The sequence below is a fragment of the Pelecanus crispus genome, chromosome Z (assembly GCF_030463565.1).
Source record: "Pelecanus crispus isolate bPelCri1 chromosome Z, bPelCri1.pri, whole genome shotgun sequence".
Classification (NCBI taxonomy): domain Eukaryota; kingdom Metazoa; phylum Chordata; class Aves; order Pelecaniformes; family Pelecanidae; genus Pelecanus; species Pelecanus crispus.
Genome location: NC_134676.1, coordinates 64,974,765 through 64,985,295, shown reverse-complemented (window position 1 = coordinate 64,985,295; position 10,531 = coordinate 64,974,765).

Below are 10,531 nucleotides of genomic sequence, written 5' to 3'. Positions count from 1 at the left end.
CAGGCCCTCCTGATACATCCTCCTGCACCACAACATTTGAGGCAGCACTTGAATAGCCCTGGCTCTCTTTCTTGTCTCATTGACACTACATCTGCCTACATAATCGTCAGCTCTCTTTATGGCTGCAGTCTATCCATTCCCCAGCTAAAATTAAACTAGCTCTAAACTAACCAGAGATAAATTAGTTAATGTAACACCTCAGGCTTCAGCAGCTTAGTCTTTAAATAGGATTTCTGGCAGATCTGTGTTTGCCTGAGATGCATCCTGCTGCAGCTGCACTGCTGTAGGTAGCAGAGCCCTTAATTGTATGGTTGCTAGCTGGTTGCTACCAGCAACTGTGTAGAAGTTGACAGGAGCACACTAGCCAAAAAATGTGTTAATTAAATCAGAGTTAGCCCACTGCATGCAGGAAATGATGGGAGACCAAACAGGTGGAATATATACCCAAAAGTTAAAACTCTGATATTGGCTGGTCAAGCTGGAGGAAGGTACGTGGCACACTTGCAGCTTCCTAGGCCAGTAGAAGAATTGAGCTGAAGAAAATCATTATATGTCTGCCATGAACTGCACTCAATCCAAGGAAATAAAAATAATCCACATTAAAACAATGTCTTCTTTTATTTGCCATAAGTAATTTATATTTTACTTAGGAAGGTTAGGTTTGGCCTCTTACTTTTTGCCCTGCTGCCACTCAGGCTCTGAGCTTAAAGAGACAGCCTGGGCTGTTTTCTGTAGCAGTGGAAAGACCCTCTGTGTAGAAGTTCCTCTTGATAGAGAAATCCATTTTTCCTGCCATTTCTTTTCAGAAATTAAAATGTTTCTTGATTTAACTTCTTTTCTTGTTCTTTCTGAGAAACCAGGCAGGAAACCTGCCCTCTCTTTTCCTTTTCTTCCAGATGTTTAAAAAAGCTTAGTAGTTTTTACAAATTCAGGCTTTCATAGTTCCTTTGGAAATGCTGAAAGTTGCATAGGAACAAGAGAAACAAGAATTCTCATTGTTTGAAATGCATCAGACCTTTCGCTACTGTGGTGGTGCAACAAGTCACTTGTTAGCCTGTTAGCCAAGCTGTCGCAGAAAGTAAGAGTGAAAAATTTTTTGCTGTTTGGAATTAAGTCAAAAAGATAATTTTTTTTTTTTTCCAAAATCTTTTCCCACAGAAGCGCTGGTGAAAGAAACACTCTTCAAAGCGCAAAGGGTTTGTTGTGGGAAGATTTGCTTTTTTTAAAATTTCAGAGCACCAGTTTCCCCTGGGAAAATTGTCATTTTTGCAGATTAACTAACCCTTTGGTAAAAGACCTGCATACTTTATCTACAAACTCAGTCTGACCCTTGTTGAAATTATGGGATTTACTGCTAACATTAGAAAACATGCGGGATCCAGGCACCTGGGCTGGAGTCACGTGAGAACAGCCTAAAATATCTTCCTGTGTTTCCCATGAACAGCCCTTGGACAGGCCCCTGTGCCCTTTTCAGCCCTAACTTTCAGCTAATTTCATGTTTCATCTAAGTTCTGAAGGCTGAAAATGGGCCTTCACTTGGCCAATACCTGTGCCTTGTCTCCCTCAGGAAATTTTACCATCCAAATGTTTGCTGGTCTACAAGCCCAAGCCAGAAAAAGCCCAAGCCAGAAAAAGCATCCTCTTCCTGGCAAGACTTGCAGTGTAGACCAGCTCTAACAAACAGGGACCCCATCTTTGCTAGTGTCTCTGCTCACTGCTGCAGGGCAGGCAAGAGCAGGAGGAAGCACGTGGAGCTAAAACTACTGGCATTTGTCTTTCTCCTTGTTTGCCCAGCCGAAGAGGTCTGACAACACCTCATCAGCAAAAATCCTCCAAACAATCGAGGATAATTTGAATAGGGTCTAATTTAAAGAGTTCCTACTATAACTACACATTTGACTATTTTTATTATTTTGTGCCTACAGAACAAAGTATTGGAAGTATATGTGGGCATTGACAAGTTTACCCATTTGGAGAACAATACTTCCCAGAAGAACAAAGCTTAAAAGGCACCAGATGGTAAAATAAAAGCTAAATCTTTTTCTGTTTGTCGTGGTTTAGCCCCAGCCAGCAACTAAGCACCATGCAGCCTCTCGCTCAGTCCCCCTACCCCGATGGGATGGGGGAGAGAATTGGAGGAGTAAGAGTGAGAAACACTCCTGGGTTGAGATAAGAACAGTTTAATAATTGAAATAAAGTAAAATAGTAATGATAATAGTAACAATAAAATAATAATAATAATAATATACAAAGCAAGTGATGCACAATGCAATTGCTCACCACCCGCCGACCGATACCCAGCCAGTTCCCGAGCAGCGATCGCTGCTCCCCGGCCAACCCCCCCCAGTTTCTATACTGAGCATGATGTCATATGGTATGGAATAGCCCTTTGGTCAGTTTGGATCATCTATTCTGGCTGTGCCCCCTCCCAGTTTCTTGTACACCTGGCAGAGCATGGGAAGCTGAAAAGTCCTTGACTAGCATAAGCAGTACTCAGCAACAACTAAAACATCAGTGTGTTATCAGCATCATTCGCTTACTAAATCCAAAACACAGCACTATGCCTGCTACTAGGAAGAATCATAGAATCATAGAATCATAGAATGCTTTGGGTTGGAAGGGACCTTGAGAGATCATCGAGCCCAACCCCCCTGCAGTAAGAAAATTAACTCTGTCCCAGCTGAAACCAGGACACTGTTAAAGAGATCAATAAGCTAAATTAAAAAGATGCCATTCATAGTAGAAGTGACATGATACAGAGGACAACAATGAAGTCCTTTTCTGCAAACATCTGTTACATGCATTGGCCTGTAAGGGGATACCTGGCAAGCACGTGTACTTAGCATGTCTGCAGTCCATTCATCAGCTTTGGCAGCTATTTTGGACTTTGCAGCGGAGCAGCCGGGTGTCTCCAGGTGGTCACCATGCCAAGAACAGATTCCCTCCACAACCCCTCTGGGGGCAACTTCTGGATTTGTCCCAGTGTGAGCTTCCAGGCGACGGTGGGCACTCTGCTGCATGGTGGTTATTCCGCTGTGAGATTTGGATGTGTTTTACCAGCAGCCTTTCACTTTCTTATTTCCCTCTCAGCTAGGCCCTCAGAAGCTCATTCATTATCATTAAGGGATTTGCCCATGCAAGAGCAGAGGGCAAGTCTTGTCTTCTCCTATGCACTGCCTCATGTGACCTTAATATCATTGTCCTGCTGGGACAATACCTTCTGTTGTTGACTCATTTAATGCCTTTAATGGTTTAGTGTGTCTTTAAATTTATTTCAGTGTATTTTTAAACTACAACAAATAAAAACTAGAAAACAGAAGTCTGTGTATTTATTTAGATAATTTAAACTGCTGCTCAAGCATTGTGATATTTGATGTATTTTAGAGCAGACATTACAGAGCCACATCAATTTTGTCTACATACCATGGAAGAACAATTAAGTGTGCTGATATTCTTCTTTAAGAAAAGTTTCTGGAAGACATTTAACGTATTGACAAAAGCCAACAAAACGATAAAGCCCTCCAGACTAATGAAACAGACACCTTGGACAGCAGAATTTAATGTTCCTCTTCCTGATTCACATTGTACTAGTCTAGGTGTGATATTCTTCCTTAGATACAGACAGAACTTTAAAATGTATTTAGAAATCAAAATTTTGCCAATATCAGCAAGAGTTAGAAGCCTGTACACTTCTGGATTGTGCATAAAACTTTCATAAGGTGAAAATGCAATCTATTGGTCTAATTCAACATTAGATTATTTGATTAAGTTCTGTATCAATGTTAGATTACTTCTTATTTTTATTTTTCAAAAGAGAGCTAAGATTTTTTCCAGCTTTAGTTTTTTATGTTAATCTTTATGTTGGATTGTATTTTATTCAAAACCTAAATACCATTATGCTCTGGTCTGCTAGTAATTTAGGCACTTATGAAGATAACAGCAGTCAAGGCCCCTAATTCCATATGCACCAAAAGTGTTTACTGTCTGGTTTATGGCTATGTCATTAATATTTTTTGAGCGCACAGTGTTCTGGAGCAGTTCTGCAAGCAATGCATAAACTCTGTAACACTGATCCGTCTCTGGCTTTTAGACAACTGGCTTTTGCTCAATCATTTCAAATGAAAATGTAACATTAACCTCTTTAAACCAGCTTTTCAATTATATCCACTATAAGTACTGGTGCAAATGCAGGGAAATATATCAGTATTACTATTACTAGTCTTTATAATCAGGGGAACATCTACTTTAGTTTAAGTGGAGAGTGTTTGGCTTTGGAACAAAAGAGCCTAAGTTAGCTGTACCCTCCACGGTGCAGGTTTGGGCAGAAATTACATCTATGATTTAGCCCCAGATTAACATAGACTTTCAAATTATTTGTGCATGACAGTATGCCCAAACCCACTTAAAAACTGTATTTCTGTACTTGATAAGGATATTAATTTTTTAAGAAAAAGAATTTTGATCCTCATACGCTCTTAGCATGGCATGGCATATCTGACACTCAGTGGGCGTTGTTTCTATTCTGCAAGTAAACAGTGAATACTTATTTTTCAAGTAAAAACCAAATTTTACTTCCCAATAGCTCTTAATCACTATAATAAAAGGTATCTGAATTTAATTATGTCTTACTTTCAGTAGCAGGCCAGTTTTATAAAATAATGTAACACACTGAAATCTGTCAGAGTGTAATGTATACATAGGTTTGTAAAGACAGATGCTACTTCCGTCATATAGGTGCGTGCAAAGATACTGTGGGGAAGGGCACATTCTAAAACTCTAGATAAATACTGAGAGTTTGGTGCAAACATTTGGCAAAAAGGGCAGTTTAACAGTCTGTCCATTTTTTGGAGTGTTCTGTGCCTACTTTTACAATCTGGTACAGGAAATATGTCTGAATATTGAGGGCATCCATCTCTGGGCTCCCAGCTGTCATGTTGCTGCACCAGCTGTGTGCAGGGTTGCCCCAAGCCAGGACAGCATGGGGGGGACTGCACAGAGCCTGTCCGTGCCTCCCAGTCAATACTCAGTGGATGGCTGTCGTGGTTTAGCCCCAGCCAGCAACCAAGCACCACGCAGCCGCTCGCTCACTCCCCCTATCCCGATAGGATGGGGGAGAGGATCAGAGGAGTAAGAGTGCGAAACACTCCTGGGTTGAGATAAGAACAGTTTAATAATTGAAATAAAGTAAAATAGTAATGACAATAATAACAATATAATAATGATAATAATAATAACAATATACAAAGCAAGTGATGCACAATGCAATTGGTCACCACCACGCTGACTGATACCCAGACACTTCCCGAGCAGCAATCGCTGCTCCCCGGCCAACCCCCCCCAGTTTCTATACTGAGCATGACGTCATATGGTATGGAATAGCCCTTTGGTCAGTTTGGGTCAACTATTCTGGCTGTGCCCCCTCCCAGTTTCTTGTGTACCTGGCAGAGCATGGGAAGCTGAAAAGTCCTTGACTAGCATGAGCAGTACTTAGCAACAACTGAAAACATCAGTGTGTTATCAACATTCTTCTCATACTAAATCCAAAACACAGCACTGTGCCTTCTACTAGGAAGAAAATTAACTGTATCCCAGCCGAAACCAGGACAATGGCATATGCGTGTGCACACGGTCAGAATGAAAATGTCCTCAGGTCTGGAGCATGAGAGAAAATGGCATTTATTGACAGAAAACAGGTAGGTTTGATGCTTTTTCATGAGCTCTGACAGCAGCTGCCATCTCAGGTCATTCCCAAAGAAAGCTTTCCACACCTGAGGAGGAATGCATAGACCACTCTGTGCTGTGAGCGTCATGTAACGCAGCTACAACACAGGTGTGGGGTTTGGCCATTCAGTACAATTTTGTATCACATTTACTTGCAGACACTGTCTTTTATGCAACATCTTTTTGGTCACCTGGAGGCTAACTCAGAAGAAGTGCATATTGAGAAGTATGGCCTGATTCACTAACAAGCACACTAAAGCACACCATGATTGAAATCTTCAAAATTCTGGTGTTATTGAATAAAAAGCATTTGGAAGAACTTGATGTTTGTGTTTTGGACCTACTCAACCATGTCAGGTTATCTATGCATGTACCTGGTTATGGGATTTGGCACTTGGACTAGGATTTAATTCTGATGGAGACTGCATGTGACATGACACAGCAGACAGGCAAAGGCTCACTCTGAATGGGTGTCTCTGTAGCCGTCAAGCAGCTCCTATTTCCTGCAGGTGGTCCAGCAGCAGTGGTAGGGCACTGTCAGCATCTGCTGCTTCATCCACCCAAGTAAAATCTCATCTGATAAAAGCAAAGCTATGTAAAAGCTATATGAAATGAAAGGGTTAAAATACATTTTGGTCACTTCTCATTCGGATACTTCTGAGACTGAGTCGTGACATGATGCTTAGAGCCAGATTTGAAAGGCCCTTTTGACTTCATGCCTATGGACACACTACTGTGCCTCTGCCTTTACCGTTGCAGAAACCTCTTTTAGGGCAAAAATGATAGAAGCAATTGTGATGTGAAAAATAATCTGGCAGTCAGATGCTCACATCACCTTGATTGCACCCAAAAGAGACTGAGGGCAGGATAGGAAGGAGAGCCATAGGTGCTGGTCTGTAGGTAAACCATGCTCCCCATGGGGGTAACTCATCAAACCAGATCCCCATCAAACTCTGCTGTTTCCAGGTATATTGCCTCCTACACTTCCAAACAAGCTTCTCCCCCAGCCATGTGACCTGAGCCAGCAGATGGGGAATGGAAGAGACGCAATGTCAGCTCTTTGCCACCTGGGACATGGACACACTGAGAAAATCCTTCTGGGTCATTTTAGCTGGCTTCGGGAGAAGACACAAAGTGACCTTACTGTATGTCAGGATCTAATGCCACAGGCACAAAATTAGAGTGTTAGAAGGATTGCTTTTGTTTTGAAGAGGTTCTGAAATGCTAGTGTGTATACGCTGATGTGTTAACAGATGCCTCCAACACAAAGATCATGTTAAAGCCATGCATCTCTCTGCAGTAGAGTTCTCCAAGTGGGGGAACTTTTCAAATCACCTGACATCAGCATTGTCAGAGAGTCAGTGTGCCTAATTACATGCTCGTTTGCCACATGAGTTATCCCTGGGTCCTAGCAAATGGTTCACTCAGATGAGTGCTCAGTGCATTGCTGTGACAGAAAAAACCCCAGCAAACAAACAAAAACTCAAAAAGGTCAGCAGAGATCTAGTCGAAAAAAAGGACGATTCCTCTTATGCAGAGCAGGGATCAGACAACTCATAGTACCTGGTCATAAACATTAATTATCCTCAGCACTGCAGGATACAATTGGGATACTTAAAGGTCCTCAGTAGGATGGCATGCCCTGATAGTGTAATTTGACTTGCAGGAATGGTCAGGATCCAGATTTACTTTCCTTAAAAGAAAACATAATTAACGGGAATAGCTCTTGACAGATATCAGAAGGGGAAGGATCGAAGAGAGAGAGCACATCAGTCCTACTGGAGTTCTCCAATAAAACAAAAAAATTACACTGGGGAAAAAAAAAAAATTAACTTACCTTGGAAATGGAGAAAATTGCCTGAGAAATTCTGTCAGAGCATATAACAGTTTGTTTAATGGTGTGGCTGTGCAGTGAAATCGTTTCCAAGGAGAATGTTGAGCTTGAGGGATGTTTTCCAGCTTTATCATGTACCAATCTAGAATATGCTACCAAATGGACTATTGTATACTCAGGGGTTTAATACCTCTCTCAACATAAATTCAGCTAAATATCTGTAAAGGGTGCCAATCTGTATTTTGTTTTGCTTGGGTAGTAACTACCATTTGCTTATTTATAGGGCACTGATAGTATACGTTCATCACTTTACCGACATGTGCCTTTCAACAAAAGAAAAGCCCTGGTGTCCTACAGCTCATTGTGGGTTCCTTGTCCTGTGGGTACTAAAGTGACTGCTCAGCCACAAGGCAAGGACGAGAGTGGCAGGGGCAAAACTGGCTTTAAGCAATCATTTGTGCTGCCTCATCTCTGGGGTTTACTCACCTGAGTGGAGTTTGGAAGTGTCCTGTTAATATTTATGTGGGAAGTGGATGGTGCCTGTGACTAGTACCCATGGGAAACACAGGAAAAGGTGGAAACCTGTGGATGTTATTATCAACAGTGCTACGGAACAGCCTACACCATCACACACCTGTTTGGCAGCTGGCTTTGTGAGCATACTACTCTCACCAGCATTTAAACCACTTATAATCTGACCTTGACCTTTAGATTTTGGTCCATTTTCATACACAGCTAAACCCATCTGATTATCTTGGGCTGTCTGGTGATGAGTTACCCCTGCTAACAGTCCCACCTGTTTGTATTATTCTGGAATTATACAATATACTGTGCTACATATTTTTTCCCCAACCTGCCAGAGAGCTCTGTAACATACAGCCAGGCCTCTCACCTTCCTCATGCCTCTCATCTTCCAAAAGTATGTATAGCAGGCTATTTCCTCACGCAGGTGTAATCAGCAGCTTACCCTTACTTACACACTTCACTAAGGGAAAAAGCTCGTTCTATGGCTTCCTGTGTTTCCTTATCAGTTGCCTGAAGCACGGCTCAGTCTGGTACAAGAGCTTGTTTGTGAGGGGAAAGCAAGAATACTTCCCATTCTCTGTTGTGCCCCACAATGTTCTTTTTTTCAGCCAAACATATTTCTGTGGATTATCTAACTAGGGGCTGCTGTGACCTGCAGGCGTGCAATCCATGTTACCTACCAAGGATAGGATACTATACACACACTCTACATATGTTTGCGTGCGTTTTTTTTCTAAATCATATATTTTACAGCTGTGGCTAACAGCAAGACAAGTACAAATGTAGATGTGACTATTTGATCTTGCAAGTGCAAGAATGGTGCTGCAAAGTGAATGGTTAACTGAATGCTGACATGCAATTCTCAACACTGTCATTCTACAGTGCGCGGCAGTGCCACAATGCTATCCACACAAGCTCCCCAAGCACTACACACTGGAGTGCATGCTCCAGTGTAGGGATGGGTGGTGCCTTTGTGACATGTCTCAGGTCCCTCGAGCAGCTGTGCTGGAGGCAGGAGTGGCATCCTCTGAATCCCTGTCACCATTCCAGGCCCACCGCATCGCCGTGCCTCCGCTGTGAGCTATTTCACTCCAGCCGTCTCCAGCACCTTGCATATTTGATATCCTGTTATGCATGTAAAAAAATTCCGCACCTACATGCAAGTGACTGTGTTTCATACATCTTGATAGCCCATTCATTTCCACTGAGAACAACAGCTTGATATTTTGCTGTTCTGCCAACAGGCAGAGACTAATCAAAAGTGCTCTGCTTTCATGTTCTACTTTGAAAGGGACAAAAATCTGATATCCTAAGAAAAGAAAAAAACCCAAATAGGAAAGAATAAAAAAATATAAGAACATAATCTAGTTACTGATCCCCGTTTGACCCTGGGATACTTATAGATTATAACGTTTTCAACCCCTGTTAGCACAAAACTTGCCTGACATGGAAGATTTCCAACAGAAGAGTACTACTAATGTTCCTCAGATTAATTTTCACTTTTGGCTCATTTCAAACCTTTTCTAATTTCTACCTACTGCAGAAAGAAATCAATAATGGTCATGCTGATCCTTCTCAGGTAGCTATGCAGTAGTAGCAATCCAAGAAAAAAAAAAATATCCTTGTCATTTTATGCTCCTTGCTGGCCAAATATATAAGGAATCAGTGTCCTCAAACACATCTGCAAATCAGCTACACAGAGTATTTTTCAGGTTCCCATCACAGCCTCAGCTTCCTGGAGCTATGCTGGAATCACAAGACCAATCTTGTGTCATGGAGGGCTAAATGGTATTGCTACAGGCACAGTTTTGTAGGAACGGTATGCAGGCTACCAGACCAGTCCCTGCATATGGAACTGGTAGTCTCTCCTTGCCCTGCTGTCTCATCTATCTCATCATTTAGAAGCAGAAACCTGCTAAAGTTTTTCCACTGGGGCTCTTCTGGCTCTAAGTATTGTTTTAAAATCCAGAAAAATGAAGACAATAGTGTAAATGAAGGGCTTTACAGCCTCCTGAGCTCCCCTCGCACTGCTTGTGAATGCTGTTTCTGTAGTATTTGTGGTTGAGACCCAACCACAAGAAGTCCTAAAACCTGAAGGCAGTGTTACAAGCCTGAAAAACCTGTCCAAAAGCTTACCAAAAAGCATCAAGTTAAACACAAATGGTGTTTGTGTCAACTTGTTCACACAGAAACATTTCTACTGGGGCAAATGTTCAGTCAGCACAGAAACCAGGAGTACTTATCCCAGCGTCACATAACTTTGAGACTGTATACTCCACGAGAGATATCATGAAAGATCAAGAGAGCAGGATAATGTGTCGAGGGTCTTCACCATATCCTTTCCTCTAAAATAGTACCAAGATGCTATCTTACTCCCACAAAAATTTACTGCATCTTTTGCCTAAACACTTATTTTACCTAATATTGGCACAGACAGGTATATTCTTGCAC